Raw genomic sequence first — 23,572 nt, 5'->3', positions numbered from 1 at the left:
AGGAGGGACGAGACAGAGTCCATACCATTGACTCTGACGTTGCCCAACCAGTTAAGGGAGGCGGACAACAAAGCCCTGGGGGTTGGTTATCTTGTGCAGGAAGATAAACTCTTTGTGATGGTCTCTATCATTTTCTCTAGTAGGAAGAAGAAGATGAGAACTGAAATTAACCTTACTGAGGAAGAAGTAGAAATAAAAACACCCAACCCACTAACTCGTCGTGTTTTACTGAGCCAAATTGCTGGATTGTATGATCCGATCGGTTTAGTGACTCCTGTGAAACAGAAAGGAGTAATCCTTGTGAGAAGAGCCTTCCAGGAGGCTGGCAAGCTTACTAAGGATACGTGAGATGAACCTCTGTCTGACAAGCTCAGAGGAAAGGCAATTGAGCTGTTTAAGGAGTACGCTCGTTTGAGTAGCATTAAGTTCTACAGAAGCCTCACACCTTCTGGCTGGAAGGGCAGACCCTGGGGGATCACGTTTTCTGACGGGAGCTGTGAGTCCTATGGTGCAGTGTTGTCACTTGGCTGGTAGAGTCAAAAGCTAAGTTAACTCCCCTCAACCAAAAAGGTGATGCAGTCAAGGCTGAGGTATGTGGAGCTGTCTTTGCCACATGTCTGAAGGGATACGTGTTGAAACGTGGTATCATTTCATTGACAGTCAGACAGTGCTTGGGGCTATCCAGAGAGAGAGCTACGGGTTCCAGACATTCTTTGCGAACCGAATCGGGGAGATTCAGAAGGCTGGAACTGTAACCGATTGGTGGTGGATACCAGGCGAGGTCAACGTCGCTGATCTAGTTACGAGGGGGTGCTCTCCTGAACTGCTGGGTGAAAATTATGTGTGGCAGGAAGGTACCAAGTTTTTGTCTAGTCCAGTCAAGGAATGGCCCATAAAGTCTGCTTCAGAAGTGGCAACTGATGCTAGAGAGGTAGTGAGTAAACTCCAGAAAAAGGCCTTTTCAGCTGTCCTTACCAGAGCTCAAGCCAAGAATTGGTTAAATCCTGGCAGCCCTGGTAGTGAAGACCAAGTAGTCACAGACAGAATTAGCGAGGCTTCAGTATCGCCAGAAAATGGGATGAAATTGGCTTTAAATGAGGCCAAGGAGAAGGAAACCCTGTGGGGGGCCACACTCATAGACCAAGTGGATCCAACAAGGTGCAGTTCCCTTACTAGACTTTGTGGAATAGTTGGTTATGTCCGCAGAGCTACAAAGAAATGGTTGGCCCGTGTAGGCAGGGCCTCCAAGCCAGCAAAGTGGGAGGCAGCATTAACGGTGAAAGAACGTAAAGCTGCATTCCAAGACCTGTGCTTAGCTGCCCAGAATGGAGTTATGTTTCCAGTGACAACACTAAACAGACTCGTTGTTAGCAGAGATGAGGCTTCTGGGCTCCTAAGATGTCATGGTAGAGTCCAGGCTTTGACCCAGGAAGAGACTGGTGTGCCCTTGAGAGGTTCAAGGATTGCCAGAAATGTTATTGATTCTTGCATACATTGCCGGAAAATCAAAGCTAGGATGTGCAAACAGGTGATGGGTGAACTTCCCCTTGAGCGGACTAACCCAGTTGCACCATTCGAGTATACGACATTGGACCTTTTCGGTCCATATTTTGTTAAGGACACTGTAAAACGAAGAACGAAGATGAAAATCTGGGGTGTGATGTTCAGTTGTATGGCTTCAAGAGCGGTACACGCTGACATTGTGGAAGATTTGTCGACGGAAGGGTTCATGAAAGCATATCAGCGTTTCACGGCTCTTAGGGGTCACCCAAGAAAACTCTGGTCGGACCAAGGGACCAACTTTGTAGGCGCCAAACCTGCATTACAAGAACTTTATGAGTTCCTAAGTAACGTCGACAAGGATCATATCCAGGAGAAAGCGGTAGTTAAAGGCACTGACTGGACGTGGGTGTTTCACCCTGCGGACTCTCCCCATCGGAACGGAGCAGCTGAGGCAGCAGTTCGTGTACTCAAGAGGGCGTTAAGTAGTGTTGACAAGGGATGTAATTTAACAGCGCTGGAGTTCCAAACCCTTCTGTATCTGGCTGCTAATCTGTCAAATGAAAGACCTATCGGCGCCAGGGCTCAGGTACAAGATGAAGCCGTGGAAGTAATCACTCCCAACTCGCTTCTGCTCGGTCGCGCAGGACCCAAGGGGGACTCCCGGGGGTTTGAGTACCCAACTTACCCTTTTGTGCGCCTGAGATCAATTCAGATTGAGGTTGATAAGTTCTGGAAGAGGTGGAGTCAGCTGGCAGGTCCGAACCTCTACATCCGCCAGAAGTGGCATGCACCTGCAAGAAATATTGCAGCGGGTGATCTGGTATGGTTAGCTGATCAAAACGCACTGAGGGGCCAGTTCAAGCTAGGTCGAGTAGTGGAGGTGTGTCCTGACGCAAAGGGTGTAGTACGAGATGTGAAGGTGATAACATGTCGAAGTTATCCAGTTTCCGACGGACAGTCCAAAAGAAACCGAGGTGAAGAGAACTATCCCTCAACCACCCTCCACAGGGATGTTTGGAGGTTGGTGGTTCTGCTTCCAGTGGAGGAGCAATAAAGGATCCCCACCATGGTGTGTTTCGGTTGATAAGGAATCCCCACCATGGTGTGTTTCGGTGAAGGATCGAGACTTTCCCCGCCACCATCCTCTCCGAGGCTGGTGGTGTGTTTCGGTAAAGGAAATCGTAATGTCGGCATGGAGAACTCATGATGAGGATCTCATAAATAGAAGTGACTTGTTGGTTATGGTGGACTTCTTGAATCAGAAGATCAGTAGGCCAAGTGGGAGGTGTAAGGCTTTCCAGCAGGTGTCTCTATTGTTTTGCATATGTATATTATAAGTAATAGATGTCATTATGTTCCAAGGCATTCAAAGAAATAAATGTGTATATTTACTATCTTATTTTAAGTGCAGGTACATTTATGTTATATTTCATATATGTTATAATTCTACTAGATTACAGATATGTTTATTGTTGTTCCTAGCAACTAGAGTATGTCTGTTTACGTGTCGGTACGTAAGCGCCGTTTTTTCTCTCTCTCTCAGTCTGTTGTTGATCGGGGCTGGTACGCTTGCCGGTTTATAACCTAGTAACTTTTAGTTAAACGAAGGAAAACGTCACATAGCTGACTGATAAACTAGTGTAGCGTTAGTATTCAGGCTGCCTAGTTTGTGGATGAAAATCATGTATGTGTACGCAAATAAAAGTTCAAAAGAAAAGTGACTCGAGTTGTATCCGCCGTGCTTGCCCTGAAACCCTTCCAGTGGGGAGTTTATTGAGCTACAGCAGGTAACTTAATAAAAAACTGGACAAAAAACTCCTCAGTCTGCATATGCTGTCCTCGTAGAGTCACTGTGTTGCTGGAAGTGTCTCTTGTCATTTGAAATCTACTTTTCAGTTTATCATTGTAATTTGTGCCACCGCTACTGCCTATCTCTCCAACCCATTACAGGGCTTTTCCTGCAGGCTGTCGTATCCAGTGTGTCCAGTAGCTGCTGTCAGTCACTGAATATCCAGAGATTTTACAGGACAGTGTCAAAATCTGACCAGGACTTAAGACAATAGAATCAATCTGGGTCAGTTCAACACAGTGGACACCTGAGGAGAAAAAATATTGCTGGACAAGTTAGAGATATGACAACATTATGTATAAGCATAAATGTTTTAATATGAAGTATCTCTATAAAAGCTATAAAGACTTACAAGAAACAGCTGCCGGCAGCAGCAACAACCAGAGAGATGAGATCATGTTTGAGACGAGTGAGAACAAGCTGCTTCTTTTCATCTTAATACTCAAATAAAGAGGAGGAGGAGGAATATTTGCATACAGTTCTGCATATGTCAGTATGTACAAATGTTGCTACAATATTTTATACACCTGAAGGATTTTGTCTGATTTTTATAAGTAGGCTGCCTTAACAATGTTAATAACTGTCAGTGAACATATTCAACTGTCATCAGAGCTGGTGACCTCATTCACTCAAACAAGAAGAATTTTGAAATTATGTGGCATTATACTGTGAACTTTATTTTAAATAAGTATTTACTTTAATGATGAACAAATAATTACTGTAACATTTATGATTAGAAACCATGTGCACTGTTTAAACATGTATTTAAAGCAATTTGTTGATATTTTTGAAAATTATTTCATGCTTTCAAAAGAGAAATAAAGATGATCATTAATTATATGTTTGACCACTCAAATTATGTACGGAAATGGTCTGTCTGATTTGTCTATTTTAAGTGTATTTTTCATTTGTCCAGAATGACTAGTCTGTGAATTAAGTCCAGTCATATATTTCAATTCTTCCATCATCCCTCCACCTCCCCATCTCCTCCTCTGTTTCTGTTATTCTCACTCTAGGTCCCCAAACTCAGTCCTGGACGGCCGGTGGTGAGTTTAGCTCCAACTTGCCTCAACACTCCTGCTGGGGAGTAGTATTCTATTATGGCTAAGAGCTTGATTAGCTGGTTCATGTGTGACTTATTAGGGTGGAGCTAAACTCTGCAGGAGACTGGCCCTCCAGGGCCGAGTTTGGGCACCCCTGCTCTAGGTACTACACTGTAAAAAACAATTTGTTGAATCAACTTAAATTAGTTTGTTACCTGGCTGCCTTATAATTTAAAGTTTAGTCAACTTAAAATGTTAAGTTGTACTAGTGAAAACGTAGATATTTGAATTGATTCAACTTAAAATTTTAAGGCAGCAAGGTAACAAATTATTTTAAGTTTACTCAACAAACTGTGTATTTTATTTTTGTTGTTGTTGTTTTGTTTTTTTACAGTGTACCCCAGTGAGAGGTTGAACTCATGAGCTCAAGCGAAGCCTCGGGTTCAAGCCTCCATTGAGGACAGCAAGCCAAGTTCATGATGTTTTTGTAAAGGGAGGCTGTTGGTGTCTGTCACTGTGTTTCTCTGGCACAATAATACACAGCTGTGTCTTCAGCTTGCATATTCTTTCCTTTCAGTGTTATTGTGTTACTGGCAGGGGCGTAGCAGCCAATTTAAAAGTGGGGGGGACAGTATGGTCATGTGACCCAAAGGTGATGTTCATACAGTATAATACATTCTGTTTACAAGAGCAACAAGATTTGAAGCTCATGGCAGACGCCCAAGAGATTCGCGCTGTGATTGGCTAAATGTTACTTCACTCAAATCTAAGTAACAAATCAGAGACCAGGGGCGGAAATATTGGCGCTAGGTCAAAAAAAGTGCGGGGGACAGAATCACCTGTTTCTAAAAGTGAGGGGGACGTGTCCCCCCCGTCCCCCCCGGTTGCTACGCCCCTGGTTACTGGAAGTGTCTCTGGTGATACTGAACTTGCTTTTCAGTGAATCCTTGTAGTATAAGCTTCCACCACCCCAGATCACTCCAATCCACGCTTTTCCTGCAGGCTGACGAATCCAGGCTATACCTAAGCTTGTAACTGAATATGAGACTTTACAGTTGATTGTGAGAGTGGCATCAGGACGGACAGACAGAGACTCAGGCGGAGTGAGTTCATATGAATCAATACCTGTATCAAATGAAAAAAAAAAAAAAAAAACAGTTCATAAAAAAACATGACATTTAAAAACTGTTAACATGACTTTTAGCAACAAAATGATGTCTCACACAGAAAATAGACTAAACTTACAGGATATCACTGCCAGAAGCAACACTAAAGATGAAGAGATCATGGTTTGTTGCTCAGCACAGCTGTTTCTCACAGTTTGAAGCGATTCTTCACTTCCTCTAGTGATCAGATGAATGTATAAACTGACTCATGCCTGCTGTTTAAATATGCAACAGGAGATTTACATAATCATACGCTACTAATCAAATCTGCATGCTACCGAAATATTAAAGTTAGGGTTATTATCATTTATTACTATCACTAGAGACTTTATAACATTTTTAAGATTGGACATGATTTGAGTTTACATCATTTTCTTCTCCATCTTTTTTAATTCTTTTTGAGAACTTTCAGAAAAATGCTGAAAAAAAATCTCTTGAAATATGGTAGGGACCATATTCACTTTTATATTCCTATGTATGCAAAATTGTTTGACTTTTCTTTTAAGATGTTTTAGAGCAGAATTGCTTGTCGTTTATCACTGTGTTCACTCTTGTGCATCATAAGACACTGTTGTGTCCTTCATTATCATATTCTGTCCTTATAGAGTTATTTTCCTGCTGTATGAGTCCCTGGTAACTTAAAAGTCTGATTTTTAGTTTGTCACTGTAAAGAGTAACCACTACCAAACATCTACACAAAAGACACACATTGTGTTAAAGGAGTCAGATGTGCCTTTGTGCTGTATAATGTTTGAGCTTTTATAGTGAACTTCACTGCATACTGCATGAATTTCACTGCATACCATCTCCAGCAATGGTATATCATTTCATTAGGCTGCATTTTATAGATGTTTCTTAATTCTCTGCTGCCACCTGTTGACGTCTAATAACAAGAGATAAAACAGCCAGCGTGGTTTTTGTTCAGCCGTACAAGAGTTTTATGTCACTGTGCTTGTTTTGCACAGAAATACATGGCTGAGTCTTCTGCTGTCAGGCCTGATAGTTTTAGATATGCCATATTTTTTTAATTATCTCTGGTGATTTCAAGTCGACCTTTGAAGGATTCAGAGTAGTCATTGCCACTGCCGCCACTATGAACACGTCCCATCCACACAAGTGGTTTTCCAGCTTGTTGTCTGATCCAGTGCATGCTACAGCAGCTAAAGCTGAACCCAGATCCTCTACAGGACAAAGTCAAAGTTTCTCCAGGCTTTCTCACAACAGTGCTTTCAATGGACTCCATACTTTGACATTTCATACCTAAAAAGAAGATTGAAAAAAAAGGCTGATTTCATTTGTAATCTGTTTACCGTAGAACTGATAACAGACATGTAAGAACTCTTCCAATCCACTCCAGTCCTCCAGAAGCTTGTCGTATCCAGTTTGTGCAGTAGCTACAGCTAGACAATGAATAGCCTGAGACTATACAGGAGAGACTCAAAGGTTGGCCAGGCTTTAGTTGTTTAGAGTCTGGTTGAGTGAGTTCAATACTGTAGACTCCTGGAGAAAGAAGCATATGAGTTCAAAACCATGTTAAATTTTAAAATCAATAACAGTGTTGTATTTTCTAATAACATACTTTGTGTTGCAGCAAAGAGCAGCAACAGTATCCACACAGTCATGATGTTTAATTTTTGCTCTTAACTGTGCACTGAATATGCAGCAGAATTAGCTTGAATATGTCCACATCCATTAATAAGGAGGAGTCATGAAAGATTTGCATAATGGAAATTCTCTCTCTTCACAAGCAAAAGCATATATTCTGAATTAATATTTTGCTTCATGCATTTATAATCATACCTGTAGACAACTGCAGCATGTTTCATAAAGAAAACTGCTCTTCACAAGCAAAGGCTACATGTTGTTTGAGAGCTCATTTGAGTACTACCTATCATTTCTTGCTATTACCACGATAATATCCTTACCTAGAAACGATACATAGACCACAGATATGAGGTTATGTATAAAGTTGACATATTCTGCCTTTTTGGTTTTTATATAGGACAAATATAAAAACAAGCGTGCAATGTTTTACCACATTATAGGAGCATGACATACTTACCCTTAATGCTGATTTTAAGGGTCTAATAAAGGTTTTACAGTGCTGTATTTCAGTTTAGTAGCATAAATAAAATGCATATTTATAGTTTTTAATGTTGGGCCAATGAAAAATAAAAAATATTACAAACTTTATCTCAGGTCTGGTAGAGTGTCTGTGTTTCTGGAAAAGGCAATGGTCATTTAAAATCTGCTTTTCAGTCACGTCTACCATACAACCATTCAACACTTTGCAGAACAGCCTGTACTGTCTCAGGAAAGGTAATTTTAATGACCATAAAACATTTTACACCTTGGCAGTAATCATTTTGACAGAGTAGTAAGTTAAAGAGGTGTTTATGGATAGTAAACATTAAAATCATATCACCATTTACTCACCCTTACATCCTTATAAACCTGTATGACTTACTGTGTTCTGCAAACATGAAAGGCATTTTGACAAAATTTTCAGCTGTTTTTGTCCATATAATGAAAGCCAGTAGTTCCAAAACAACAATAAATAAAAATAGGCTACTGTGACATTTTTAACAATATATTATTTTGTTCACATTTTTGAACCTCTGAATTTCTTTATATAAATATAAATCAGTATAAGTGAAGATGCATGACTGTAAGTACATATAGCAGACATGTAAAAAAAAACGTCTCAGGTTACGTATGTAACCCTGGTTCCCTGAGGGAACGAGACACTGCGTCATCAACGCTTTGGGGAATGATATGCCAACGTCTCCAGAATTCCAAATTCCTACCCAGTGGTGTTTGTCTGGGAAGAAAAAGGGAAGCGCTGCTTCTGGTGGATCAAGCCAGGAAAGCTCTCTGCCTGGGGTTACCAGGGCAAGAGAGGCGATACACCTCTGTCCGGGGGACCAGCCCGGAATCAGAGGGCAGTGCTCGTTGATACTTACCTGCAGGAGCACTGACGGTTCTCCGCCTGGGAAACTGCCAGGACAGGAGAAGTATTACACCTCCGTCCGGGAATAGTGCCGGAGCGAGAGGGAAGTGGCATATACCTTGGCCCTCGGGCTCGCGAGGAAAGTGGTCGCTCTGTCTGGGGACACCAGCAAAAGAGGGACCAGAAGAACTCCGCCTGGAAAACTGCCAGGACGTGAGTGGGATGACATCTCTGCCTGGGGAGCACCCAGCGCAAGAGGGAACATAACAAGTGCCTCAGCCCTCGGGCACTCGAGGAGAGTAGTCCAAACTCTGTCTGGGGAACAGCCAGCACAAGAGGGACTGAATTAACTCCGCCTGGAAAACTGCCAGGTCGTGAGCGGGATTACATCTCTGCCTGGGAGTACCCAGCGAAGAGGGATATGATCCGCCTCGGCCCTCGGGCTCACGAGGAGAGTGTCTACCTCAGTCTGGGGACCAGCCAGACGTAGAGGGACAGGTAGCGTCTGGGGAGTATGCCAGAACGCTAGGTTGCTTCGCCTGGGAAGAGTGCCAGGACGCAAGCGGGATTACATCTCTGCCTGGGACGTACCCAGCGAAGAGGGATTGAATAAACCTCGGCTCTTGAGCCCACGAGGTTAGGTCATACACCCTAGTCTGGTCACCAGCCAAAGAGGGGTCCTCCTTGGCCCTCGAGCACACAAGGAGAGGGCAATCCTTTGTCGGGGCGCACCCGGATCAAGAGGGATGCAATTAGTGCCTGGAAACTCTGGCCAGAGCACGGGAAATAGCTCCGCCTGGAAACAGCCAGGACGCGAGTGGAATTACATCTCTGCCTGGGGAGTGCCCAGCGCAAGAGGAATCATAGCAGGAACCTAAGAAGCATCCTCGGCCCTCAGGCACACGAGGAAGGGTAATCCCTTTGTCGGGGCGCACCCGGACAACAGGGATCCGAGAAGTGTCTGGAAACTCTGGCCAGGACACTAAATTAATTCCGCCTGGAAAACTGCCAGGACGCGAGTGGAATTACATCTCTGCCTGGGGAGCACCCAGCGCAAGAGGGAACATCTACCTCGGCCCTCGGGCTCACGAGGGATAGCGCCTTCGCTGTCAGCTCAGGACAGCCGAGCTCGTAGCTCTTAGGTCTAGTTCATAGAACTTTACAAAGGTCAAAGGGGTGGACCAACCCGCCGCACTGCAGATGTCCTGAATGGGGACACCTGCTAGCAGAGCTTTGCTCAAGTTGAGTGAGCCTTGACGCCTATCGGTGATGGGAGGCCAGAGGACTCATAAGCAGTAGTTATTGCATCTACAATCCATCTACTGATAGTATGCTTAGTTGCCGGGAGCCCCCTCTTAGGGGGACCGTAACAAACTACCAATTGCTCTGACTTTCGCCACAGGGCAGCTCTGTGGACGTATGCATGTTGTGTGCGAGCACTGGACACATGCAGTTATACTTCTGATGGTCGTTCTCCACGAATGGAGGAGGATAAAAGGCCTGTAGGGTGACTGGCTGTGGTACTGCTGTTGGGACCTTCGGTATGTACCCTGGTCTAGGGTAGAGAACGCTTTGGCCAAACCGGGCGCAAAGTCGATATATGAAGGGGCCACTGAGAGGGCCTGAAGGTCTCCTACTCTCCTCAGAGAAGTAAGAGCCAACAGCAGCGCCGTCTTAATTGTAAGGAAGCGATCTGAAATCTCCTCAATGGGCTCAAATGGAGGCCGAGAGAGGGCTTCAAGGACAACAGCGAGATCCCAAGAAGGAGTTCTGGGTATCACCCGAGGCCTTATCCTGAGTGCACCACGAAGGAAACGTATGACCAAGGGGTTCTTGCCCACTGACACGCCACCAAGAGGGGTGTGGAAGGCCGATAATGCCGCCACGTAAACCTTCAGGGTGGAGTGGGCTAGCCCTGTGGAGAGGCGAGACTGCAAAAACTCCAGCACTGTACCAATCGGGCAGTGAACTGGGTCTGCGTGTCGCTCTTCACACCATGAAGTGAAAACCTTTCACTTAAGGCCATAAAGTTTCCTTGTAGAGGGAGCTCTAGAGTGAAGGATGGTCTCCACAACCTCGGCTGAGATACCACTGTCTATGAGGTGTGCCCCCTCAGAGGCCACACCCATAGTTTCCACTTCTCTGGGTGGGGGTGGCAAATTGCGCCCCCAGCCTGAGAAAGAAGGTCCTTCCTGACCGGAATCTCCCACGGAGAGCCGTCGAGGAGGGAAATGATGTCCGAGAGCCATACTCGGGCCGGCCAGTACGGGGCTACTAGTAGTAGACTGACTCCGTACCGGCGCACTATTTCTAGAACTCCTGGGAGCAGAGCGATCGGGGGGAAAGCGTACAGACGAAGCCTCAGCCAGGTCTGTACCATAGCGTCCAGCCCCAGCGGAGCTGGAGGCGTTAGAGAGTACCAAAGGGGACATTGCGAAGTCTCTTGAGTCGCAAAGAGGTCCACTTGAGCTTGGCCAAACACTCTCCATATCTGCTTCACCACCTCGGGGTGAAGTTTCCACTCCCCGGGCCTCGGCCCCTGCCTCGACAGGATGTCTGCTCCAATGTTCAGATGCCCAGGGATATGAACTGCACTCAGTGAGAGGAGTTTCCCTTGGGACCACAGGAGGATATGGTACGCCAGCTTGAATAAGGGGCGTGAACGCACACCTCCTTGGTGGTTGATGTAATATACTACCGCCGTGTTGTCGGTGCAAACTAACACATGACGGTTTCTCAGGTCTGGGAGGAAATGCCTCAAGGCCTTGAACACTGCTAACATCTCTAGGCAATTGATGTGCCACAAGAGATGGTGACCGGTCCATAGGCCGGAGGCCGAGTGGCCACTCATGACCGCTCCCCACCTGGTGAGGGATGCATCCGTCTCTAGCGTGACGCGGCGACAAGGAGCTCCCAAGACCGGGCCCTGAGATAGGAACCAAGGTTTCTTCCACATGTCTAAGGCACGAAGGCAACGCCGCGTGACCTTTATCTTGCGGAATGGATTTCCCCTTGGGGAAAATCCCTTGGTCTTGAGCCACCACTGTAGTGGCCTCATATGCAGCAGGCCAAAAGGTATTACGTTGGCTGCGGCTGCCATGAGACCTAACAGTACTTGGAACTGTTTGACAGTGAGTGACAGGCCTAGCTTGACCGCATTGACTGCAGTAAGGATCGACTCGATCCGAGCAGGAGACATTTGTGCCTGCATCGTGGTCGAATCCCATGCCACACCTAGATAAGTGGTTCTCTGTAATGGAGACAGCACACTTTTCTTGGCGTTGAGCCTCAACCCCAGCTTTTTCATATGAGCGAGAACAACATCTCGATGCTGAGCCGCTAACTGTTCTGAGCTGGCTAGGATAAGCCAGTCGTCTATGTAGTTGAGTATGCGGATGCCCTGGAGTCGCAACGGAGCCAGCGCAGCATCCACACACTTCGTGAATGTGCGGGGTGAGAGTGCTAGGCCGAAAGGAAGAACTCGATATTGGTAAGCTTCGCCCCTGAAAGCGAACCTGAGAAACTTCCTGTGCTGAGGAAAGATGGAGATATGAAAATATGCATCTTTGAGATCTATCGTGACAAACCAGTCCTCGGACCTGATTTGAGACACGACCTGCTTGACAGTAAGCATTCTGAACTTCAGCTTCATAACTGAGCGGTTCAGTAGCCTGAGATCTAAGATGGGCCTCAGCCCTCCATCCTTCTTGGGAACAATGAATTACCGGCTGTAAAACCCGGATTCTCTGTGCTGAGGAGGGACCACCTCGATGGCTCCCTTCCTTAGAAGAGAATTTACTTCTTGTTCCATCACCAGAACCTGCTCTGGGCCTACCAGGGTAGGAAATACTCCGCTGAACTGAGGCGGAGGAGCGCCAAACTGGATTTGATAACCTTTCTCTACCGTACGGAGAACCCATGAAGATACATTTGGCAGTAGTTTCCACGCTGCTAGAAAATGTACTAAGGGAACCAGCCTCTCGAGACTGGCTTCTAGTAGAGTTTGAGGAACTAATTCGGTGGCCTGTAACAGCTGACTGGCAAGCGACACCTGAACTAATTGCTCTAAGGACCCCCGTAGGGGTGACAAACTTGCTGAGTCCGCTACGAAATCGGGCGGAAACCCCAGCAGAGGTTTGCGGGAGACTGCCGCGCCCTGAAACACTGGCAGGGTTAGCTGACTGGTCTCCTGAGGGCCCCCGAGGGAGAGTGGGTACCATGAATTGTGGAAGACCCGCTTCTCCCCCGAGAGGGGCTGCCCTCAATGGCCCTGAGACATAAAAGTCAGGGCCGCTTAGCCGAGGACCTCTTCGACTGCAGGACGACCCTCAGGTCCGGCCTGGCCTTAGAGGCCCTCGACTTAGAGCGTGACTTGCCCTGCCCCCTGGATCTATCCGGCGGGGCACGAGCGGCCACGCTAGCTTTTTGGGTCTGGCGGTGTGAGGAGCTGGTACGCGGCTGGGGCTGCTCCCGTCCAGCAGCCCCAGAATAGACACGGCGAGGGAGGTACTGTTGGAAGGCCGCAGATTGTTTGCGGGCCTCCTGGTACCTGCTGACAACGGCCTCGACCGAGTCGCCAAACAGACCAGGAGACTTGAGTGGGGCGTCCAGCAGAAGGGCCCTGTCCTTTTCCTTCATGTCGGACAGGGACAACCATAGCTGTCTCTCCGCGACCACCAGAGACCACCATATAAATGCATCTTGATTGTGAATAGAGTGTCTCAAGTTTTGAGAAGTTTAAAAGAAACTATTCTGTAACTGTATGAGTCTGTGATTGTGTGAGTCACTATGTAGTGGACGGTTTCTTGTGTTCCATTGAACCCTACTGACACAGATGAAAACTGCAGTTTTAAACTATAACTAGACCTGTTTTTAGCTTGTTGTCTGATCCAGTGCATACAACAGCAATTAAATGTTTTTCCTTCAGGCTGCCAAATAAAGCCAGAGTGAGAGCATATCTGCAGACCTTTTCACAACTGTGCATTCAATTGATCTATCTATCTATCTAGCTAGCTATCTATCTATCTATCTTTCGACACACTTTATTAACTCACAGTTTAGGTTGAACAAAATTAGTAATAAAGGTAATTTCATGTAAGTGTTTGTATGACTCTACAGCTTCACTTGGCTCAGCAGGATATAAATACTTGCATCCTATCTTAGATTATTTTGAATATGCATAATGAGGAAATGATGAAAGTTTGATTTGTACAGGGGTGGTGAACGTCGGTCCTGGAGAGCTACAGCCCTGCAGAGTTTTGCTTCAACCCTAATCAAACACACCTGAACAACCTAATCAAGGTCTGTAGGGTTACTAGAAAGCTACCAGCAGTTGAGTTTTAATTAGGGTTGGAGCTGAACTCTGCAGGGCTGCGGAGTTTGCCACCCCTGGATTAGTATGATATATATCTACAGTATAATTTTAGTTTTTTTATTTACTTAAATGACTAAGGCTCACATTAACTAGAATCTTTGTGAAATTAACTTTATGTCATGACCTACTGTCCCAGATGAGAACTGCGGTTTTACACTGCAAGTGTATTTGTACAAACCTGTTTTTTTGTGTCATTTGCACACAGGTTTGTGTCAGTGTGCTTGTCTTGCACAGAAATACACAGCTGAATCTTCCTTTGTGAGCCCAGACAGTTTCAGAATTGTCTCTAGTATTCGTTCGTCAAAACTTTTGGCATAGTCTTGTCCTGGTACATTACTCCAAACACGGCCCATCCACCAGTGCCACTAAAAACAGAAGGTAAAGCAGGTTGTTGCACATCTTTGATACAGTGAAGTGACCTCATATGAGATCCAGTGGAGAAGGACTGATCACATATACAGTATGTATGACAAATAGAGGGTGAAAGATTATCATGAAATAATGATAAATAATGACATTTTATAACTTGAAAGGAATGTGGTGCGTTTTTTATGAAGAAAGTATACTAATGTTTGAGTAATTTTTATGAATACCATATTTAATCTTCATCTGAAACTGAATCAGTAATTAGAAGTAGGTTAATGAGGATTCTTGGCATAAAGCTGTGTATTTGTGTGCTGAGTGTTAGTGTGGTTTTTGAACAAGGCAGTAACTGCTCTGTGTCACTGTGAATATCTGGCGCAGTAATACACAGCTGTGTCCTCAGTCTGCATATTCTGGCCTTGCAGAGTCACTGTGTTGCTGGAAGACTCTCTGGTAACTTGAAATCTGCTTTTCAGTTTATCACTGTAATATGTGCCACCATCACTACATATGTATCCAACCCATTCCAGGGCTTTTCCTGCAGGCTGCCGAATGAATCCACTGCAGTAGCCACGATCAGTCACTGAATATCCAGAGATTTTACAGGGCAGTGTCAAAACCTGACCAGGACTTAAGACAATAAATTCAGTCTGGGTCAGTTCAACACAGTGAACGCCTGAGGAGAGAAATATGACAGGACATATATTAGAGATATGACAATATTATAAATAACCGTAAGTGTTTTAAATATGAAGTATTTCTATAGAACCTATGAAGACTTACAAGAAACAGCTGCCAGCAGCAGCAACAACCAGAGAGATGAGGAGATCATGGTTTGAGATGAGTGAGAACAAGCTGCTTCTTTTCATCTTAATACTCAAATAAAGAGGAGGAAGAATATTTGCATATAGTTCTGTATGGAAGCCCAGTAAATGAATATCTACATATCATAATTTTTATATATGATTTTGTATTATGGGCTTTTGATTTTTTTTTTTTTTTTTTTTTTTTTTTCAGAAGACAGCAGTTACAGGGACATTACCAACAGAACACATTTAATTAAACTTGATATATAAATATTCACTAAAGCCAGCAATCATGGCTTTTAAATAGCTTATTTTCTAGGTAAATCTAGGTTAATATGGGTAGTATTTCATCCATTAGCATAAGATGTCTTTGGTCTGTTTCTTTGGATCAAAGTTGTACTGTGCTGCAGCATCATCTGCTGTTCTTTTTTATATGATTTTCCTCACAGAAATGTTTTTGTACAACTCTGTGCTTTTTTGCATCATTGTGTTTATCTTGCGCAGTAATAAACAGCTGAATCCTCTGTTGTCAGACCAGATAGTTTTAGATACACTATGCAGTTTGAATTATCTTTAGTTATCTGTATTCGTCCCTTGACACTTTTAGCATACACTGTTTTACTGGCGTCATACCAGATAACCCCCATCCAGATGAATGTTTATCCTGCTGGCTGTCTGTTTTAAAAGTTTTAAAATCTATATCACAAAAGATGTCACTGTTGGTGAGAAAAGTATACAATCTATTTCTTTCATTATATAAAATTTCCATAATATTTTGTTTGTAATTTAATTTCCTTTTTTTTTTTCTTTTTTTTTTTTTTTACATTATATCAGTCTTTATTTTTTAATCTCTTCTAACATACTTGAATGAGAATGTTTTTTAACAATTTTAATAATTCTGGAACTGTGTATTACTGTACTTTGACCCCTTCAGTGCGATTGAATGTTTATACAATCATTACATCCAATTATTATTATGATGCTTATGAAGCAATATTGTGTTTCTGGTAAATACTATTAAATAACAAGATGACCTATAAATCTTATTTTCCACATATTGTAAAGAACTAGCAAATAGAAAGGGTGAAGTACTGCAATAACTGATGATTGTTGAGTTATATTAGTTCTTTATTTTGGTCCAAATTAGTTTTAGTGATTATTTTATGCATTTTCTTAAATTTGTAATGCTTGCTTTGAAATTAGTTTTTGTTTTACCAGCTGAATTAATATCTGAACATGTTTCTGTGCATCTGGAAAAAGTAGACTGAGAGCAATTATCAGAAATACTTAATTTGTAACATTATGATGATGATGTTTTTGTACAGGGAGGCTGTTGGTGTCTGTCACTGTGTTTGTCTGGCACAATAATACACAGCTGTGTCTTCAGCTTGCATATTCTGTCCTTGCAGTGTTACGGTGTTACTGGAAGTGTCTCTGGTGATACTGAACTTGCTTTTCAGCGAATCCTTGTAGTATAAGCCTCCACTATACCCGATCATTGCAATCCACTCCAGAGCTTTTCCTGCAGGCTGACGAATCCAGGCTGTAGCATAGTCAGTAACTGAATAAGAGACTTTACAGTTGATAGTGAGAGTGGCATCAGGACGGACAGACAGAGACTCAGGCTGAGTGAGTTCATATGAATCAATACCTGTATCAAATCAAATCATATCAGTTAATAAGAGAGCATGACGTTTAAAAATTCGTTAACAAATAGTTTTTTAGCAACAAAATGATATAACACAGAAAGCATACTAAACTTACAAGATATCACTGCCAGAAGCAACACTAAAGATGAAGAGATCATGGTTTGTTTCACAGCACAGTTTGAATGAACTGAAGCGATTCTTCACTCCCTCTAGTGATCAGATGAATGTATAAACTGACTCATGCCTGCTGTTTAAATATGCAACAGGAGATTTACATAATCATACAGAGCCGTTAATGAACTTCACATGCATCACACTGTCCTGAACATCATTTTAAACAAGGCTTTTAGTTTTAAATTTAATTAAGATATTATTTACATTGATAGAGTCTATGAGCAGAAAATGTAAACAGTTTGCAGACAGTGTGACCGTAAGTAAATACATTTGATTGAACACGAGCTGTACACCTAGAAGTAACAAAATATTATTTATTGCTTATATTAAAATATTTATGGCATAAAATTGAGAAATGTTGACAAGCTGAAAAAAATAAGTTGTATCGACTTTGACTTTCACTTTATAACTGACTAAACATAGCAGACTGTTACAGGTAATCTAAAAATGTCCTTCATGTGGTAAACTGAATGAATTGGTTGTATTGAAGTCAAAATATTATTGTACTCTTAGGTTTCATCAATAAAGTAAAGTCTGCAGGTCATTTCTCAGACATTTGTTGGGCTGTAAAACATTAATAACAGTAAGAGTCATTTTCGTATTCTTACAGTACGGGGGTCTTTGGTAACGCTTTAGATTACGACCCGCAAAGAACTACGTAAATAAACTGAATTTACGGTGTAAGTTTCTGTAATTATAGTGTACCTGTATATAACGAACATGTAGGTAAAAGGGAAGAATATGTTAAATTTGGGTAATTAGGGGGTAACAAACCAAATATGCAACCTGCAAAGAACTACATAACTATACTGAAATTACGGTGTACGTTTCTGTAATTATAGTGTACCTATATATAACGAACATGTAGGTATAAGGGAAGAATATGTTAATTTTGGGTAATTAGGGGGTAACAAACCAGATATGCAACCTGCAAAGAACTACATAACTATACTGAAATTACGGTGTACGTTTCTGTAATTATAGTGTACCTATAAAGAACGTACATGTAGGTATAAGGGAATAATATGATAAATTTGGGTAATTAGGGGGTAACAACTCAGATATGCAACCTGCAAAGAACTACATAAGTATACTGAACTTATGGTGTACGTTTCTGTAATTATAGCGTACCTATTAAAGCACGTACGTGTAGGGAGAACATATGTTACATTTTGATAATTGGAATAACAACCAGATACGCGCAGTGGCGGACTGGGACTAAAAAACAGCCCTGGACTTTGACTCGGCTCAGCCCACATCAACAGATGTGTGTGAAAGCTAATCAGCAGCAGACACGGGTCTCAAAATACTTAAATCTTAACCCATGATGTTTTACCTTCCAAATTACAGCATTATCTCTGATGTTGACTAAAAGATGTGTTAAAAGCATAGTGTAGAATACTCACAGAAATAAACAGCACTCTTTTAATGTCTCTCTGCTGAAAAATATGCAGGTGAAAAAAACAGGGTTTATGTGTTACGCCATCTATTCCATGCAATCTTAAACTATATTTATTACTTAATAATCTCTTAATTAATTTGTGCAAAAACATACGGCACTGCAAAAACTGTTCATCTAACCAAGTCAAAAAATCTTGTTTCCAGCTAAAAAGTATTTTTGATCTTGTTTTGAGACTTATATACTAAGCAAGAGCAGAATTAAGAGCAGAATTATAGAGCAGTTATATTATTAATCTTATTTTGAGTATATTTGTCTTATTTTGAGAGTTCTTAGCAAGTGTGATTTGTCTTATTACATTGGCAGATTATTTCACTTAATTTAAGAAGCTTTCGACTAACCTAACCCTTAAAATACTTGATTTTAGTCGAAAACTTCTTAAATTAAGTGAAATAATCTACCAATGAAACAAGACAAATGACACTTGGTAAGAATTCTAAAAAATAAGGCATATATAGGCTACTCAATATAAGATTAATAATCTAACACCTTCTACTCTTACTTAGTATATAAGTAACAAGGTTAAAAATACTTTTTAGCTGGAAACAAGATTTTTTTACTTGATTAGATGGAGTTTTTGCAGTGTGCACAAAAACGGTTTAATTACTTATGAAATATTTCTTCTGCCTTCATGTTAATGCTGCGGCATGTTTATATCGTGTTTTTTTTTCCCTCACCTTCTCAGCCCCACCCTTTTCTTTCCTTTTTTTTTGTACCGCCAACACCTGCAGTATCCCTGTTCTTTCTCCCATCTGCACTTCACTTGTAAACGGTTGATTGACAAGCATTGACGAGTGAGCTTGCGCATCTATGGGCTTGTAGACGCATTGTTGCCACCTATCGGTCTTGACATGGAACAACAGTAAATTATAAGCAAGAAAAAAAAAAAACAGCCGACGGCCGTCCTGCTGCCAGTCCGCCCCTGGATACGTGACCTGCAAAAAACTGTAAGCAAACCTAAGTTATGGTGTTAACAGGTATCTCTATTACTGTGCCAGGCATAAATCATACGTTTGGTGTATTTACACGTAAGCTTTTTTAAATTACTGGTAAAATACACTCTTGTTCCATGTAATTACAGGGTAAGTGCGCCATCTGCGGGCTGTAAATTAAAGTGGTGATTGTTCCGCTCTTGTTCAAAGAAGTTACAGGGTAAGTAGACATCTGCGGGCTGTAAATTAAAGTGGAGATTGTTCCGCTCTTGTTCAAAGAAGTTACAGGGTAGGTACACAATACATAGAAATGTGACCTCATAATAATTCGTATGTATTTTACGTAAAATGTGGTTCTACAAAACATACATTTATTTACGTTTTTACAGACACTAAACTATAGGTCTACATAATGTTATCAAGACTACACTTTAAACCCTTAAAATACATCAAATTTCTGCAATCGTTTAATCATTCATGTAATATTAACTTCGTTTGCCGTGGTGGGACACATAAGGCGTTTTCTCTGACATGCTGTGACTAACAACAGAACCATAAAATACACGGAACACGCATCTTAATTACAAAATGAAACAATTTTATTCGTGTGCTGTAACCCAGATCTTCAGAATCTATACGATTTGCGAGGACCAGATAGCCTGGCTAACGCCAGACCACGTTATGACTTCGTCATGATTCGTGGTCTGGGAACCACATGTTCATTTTCTCGTATTTGAGGCGTGGTTTACGAATGTCCAGAGCCGTTTATTGGGCGATACGAATGTCTATCAAATGCGCCTGTGCGTAGTTCATCATAGCCAATCGTTTCAATTATACCGGATGACGTAGGTAGAGCGAACGCCAAAAGTTGCTCTTTTTTCAAAATAAACTTGCGTTCTAAACTACTACAAACACTACACCGTGTCTACACCGGACGCGACAGTTGCCGCGCCGCAACAGCTAAAGTCTGTCTACACTGGACGCGGCAAGGCGACCGTTGCAAATCATTTAAACTTTTGTGTGAGCACGTCATAAATAGAACGCGGCAGCAGATTACTGTCGGGATTTGCCATGTCTCGCCGCATCCAGTGTAGACAGCATAATAGGTTCTAATGTCATTTGTCGCGTCGGGTCACGCCGCTCGCGTCCGGTGTAGACACGAAAGATAACTTCGCGGCTGCTGCCATGCTGGATCCATAGTAACAAACTGCTTCGGTGAGTCGCATAGAAGGCGTCATCGTCTTGCTGCTCCCTCCCCGTTCTGTGATTGGTTCCCTATCTTAGGTGAAAATTAGGTCCATGATTTCCAGACTAGACTAGAAGCGTGAATAAAATCGCGCTGCGCAAGGCAGGATGGGGAAACCCAGGCTAAGGACCAGACCCAATTTCAAGCCTTTATCCGGCGATCTTCATCTGCATCTCGAACAGCGAGTCCAGCAGCATCAGCCATAAACCCGTGCTGTAGTGAATTTTGCGACAGGAAAATCGGACGTTCATTGGCTCTCGCCTGCATTCGTCACAGATTACGACATGCCGTTTTTCTGGTGAAATGTGTTGAAATGAAATGATGCGTGGGCGCCTTTGAGGAGTGGATCAAGACAATAATCTGAATAATATTTTCAGCGATTAACAATTTAAATTCTGCTCTCATCCTACTGCACCTCAAACCTACAGTATTCCGCCAGAGAGGACTGTGGCTGCAGACGCATCGTTATTTGGATTACTTTTTTGTACAGCTGTTGACATTTTTGCAATAAATAAATGATTATGATTGCACTTTCCTGTCTTTTATATTTTTATTACTGTACAGTCATAGTTAACGTTAGGTTTAGTGGTAGGAGTGAGATTAGTAACTTTAAAAAATATGTTTAGATATATTTTCAGATTGTGCGTATATATGTATTGTACCTACTCTGTAACTTCTTTGAACAAGGGGGTAACAATCTCCACTTTAATTTACAGCCCGCAGATGGCGCACTTACCCTGTAATTACATGGAACAAGAGTGTATTTTACCAGTAATTTAAAAAAGCTTACATGTAAATACACCAAACATATGATTTATGCCTGGCACAGTAATAGAGATACCTGTTAACACCATAACTTAGGTTTGCTTACAGTTTTTTGCAGGTCGCGTATCTGGTTGTTATTCCAATTATCAAAATGTAACATATGTTCTCCCTACACGTACGTTCTTTATAGGTACGCTATAATTACAGAAACATACACCGTAAGTTCAGTATACTTATGTAGTTCTTTGCAGGTTGCATATCTGAGTTGTCACCCCCTAATTACCCAAATTTATCATATTATTCCCTTATACCTACATGTACGTTCTTTAATAGGTAGCCTACACTATAATTACAGAAACGTACACCGTAATTTCAGTATAGTTATGTAGTTCTTTGCATGTTGCATATCTGGTTTGTTACCCCCTAATTACCCAAAATTAACATATTCTTCCCTTATACCTACATTTTCGTTATATATAGGTACACTATAATTACAGAAACTTACACCGTAAATTCAGTTTACTTACGTAGTTCTTTGCGGGTCGTAATCTAAAGCGTTACCGAAATATGACATCTGGGACCATATAAAGATGAAGAAAACACACTAGGTAGATACTTACTTACTTGATGTTTTCCTTTATGTCTCCATTCCCAGACCCAGTTGCTGTGTAACTTGTGCACTCAGACGAACAATGTAGTGAATATATTTGTGAAGGGTATTTGTAAGGAGTGGGGTGTCATTTTTTTATTTAACATTTTCTCCTGTTTTGATAGACAGGGAGAAAGGGTAGTGTATTGTTTTCTTTCAGGGGATTTTTTTTATTAGATGAGTTAGTTTCTTTTCCAGTTAGTTAATGAATTGTTTTGTTTGTTATTTTTGGGCTCCCATTACCTGAGGTAAATTGACTACACTGTCACTACTTATACTTTATTTTAGTCTGTTAAATAAATGTTTGCTTTAATCATTTTTGAACAACAAACAATGTTGTGTCATGATTCTGGATCGGAGATGGATACAATGTGTTTTTGTTCGTTTCTATTTTATCCCCTAAACAAACTTAGGAATGTAACACTGTTGGTCATGCTGCAGGTTTGTTTGTGTACACAGAGTTTACTAAAAAGAAAGGTTTTGAACAACTCATTTACACTGTTTGGGTTTCCGCTCGCGGCCGTCTTGCCAGTCAAGAAGTGTCGATCTCCGAATGTTTCTTATATGAGGTTCTTTTTACAACTAGAAGGTTAATATTGTTTTTCACTTGCGACAAAACAACAAATTAGCCGTGCATTTATATGGAAATATGCTTTAGGAGCTATCCATCTTTACTCTCCTCACTATTACGTCGCATTCGGAGATCGATACTTCTTGACTGGCAAGATGGCCGTGAGCGGAAACTCAAACAGTGTAAGTGAGTTGTTCAAAACCTTTCTTTTTAGTAAACTCTGTGTACACAAACAATGTTCTCAATGCTCGAGTTCATGTGTAGAGACCCAGGCGATACTTCGAGCAAAGTGTCATGGTGTGTCGAGCCTTCTTAGTGTTGTAAAAATATCGATTTTGATGCGCTCAAAGTAGCGCCCCTAGCACTCCCATTCACCGGCCATTTGACCAGAAAACAAAATCATGGTCAATCTTAACCCTTTCAGTGGTGAGTTTAAAATATTCTAGTGGACCCCCGAGAGTGAGTTTTTTTTAAGCGACCGTTATTTTAGAACGTTCGTCCTTATTGTTTCCATGGCGACGCGTCATGCTTGTCACGTGACACAACACAGCCACAATAACACTGTATGACAGATAGATCGCTTTAATTTCGTTTTTCCTTTTTTATCCAGAATACTCACACACTTGCTTACCATGCCATGAACTATCTAATATTCCGATTCACAAATATGTGTGAATTAGTATGATTCGTTGTTTAAAACCCTATGTAAATGATCTGGATCGTGATTTGAAACGTGAGATGGGCGCGGCCATGTTTGTTCGCGCTGCAGTTCAGAGAGTCCTGTCAGCCGCATTTACATCACATACATTCATCCGTTTCTCCCGAAATACATGCAAGTAAGTGGCTGGTGAACTAGAAGAGGAATAGAGTGAACCTTTTAGTTACTTTGCCTATGTGTATGTGATAGAAATAAAACACATCGGCAAATTATATTTGAATAGATGGTTATTTGCTGCTTCCATAGACCTATGTTTGTATTTTACAAACTCTTAATGTCTCGTTTTACTAGTACTTATGTGTATTTAAATGTCTGAAACCTAAAATAAGCGTTATGTGGTTAAAAACACTGCATA

The sequence above is a fragment of the Garra rufa genome, chromosome 1 (genome assembly GCF_049309525.1).
Source record: "Garra rufa chromosome 1, GarRuf1.0, whole genome shotgun sequence".
Taxonomy (NCBI): domain Eukaryota; kingdom Metazoa; phylum Chordata; class Actinopteri; order Cypriniformes; family Cyprinidae; genus Garra; species Garra rufa.
Note: the sequence above shows the minus strand (reverse complement) of the source record.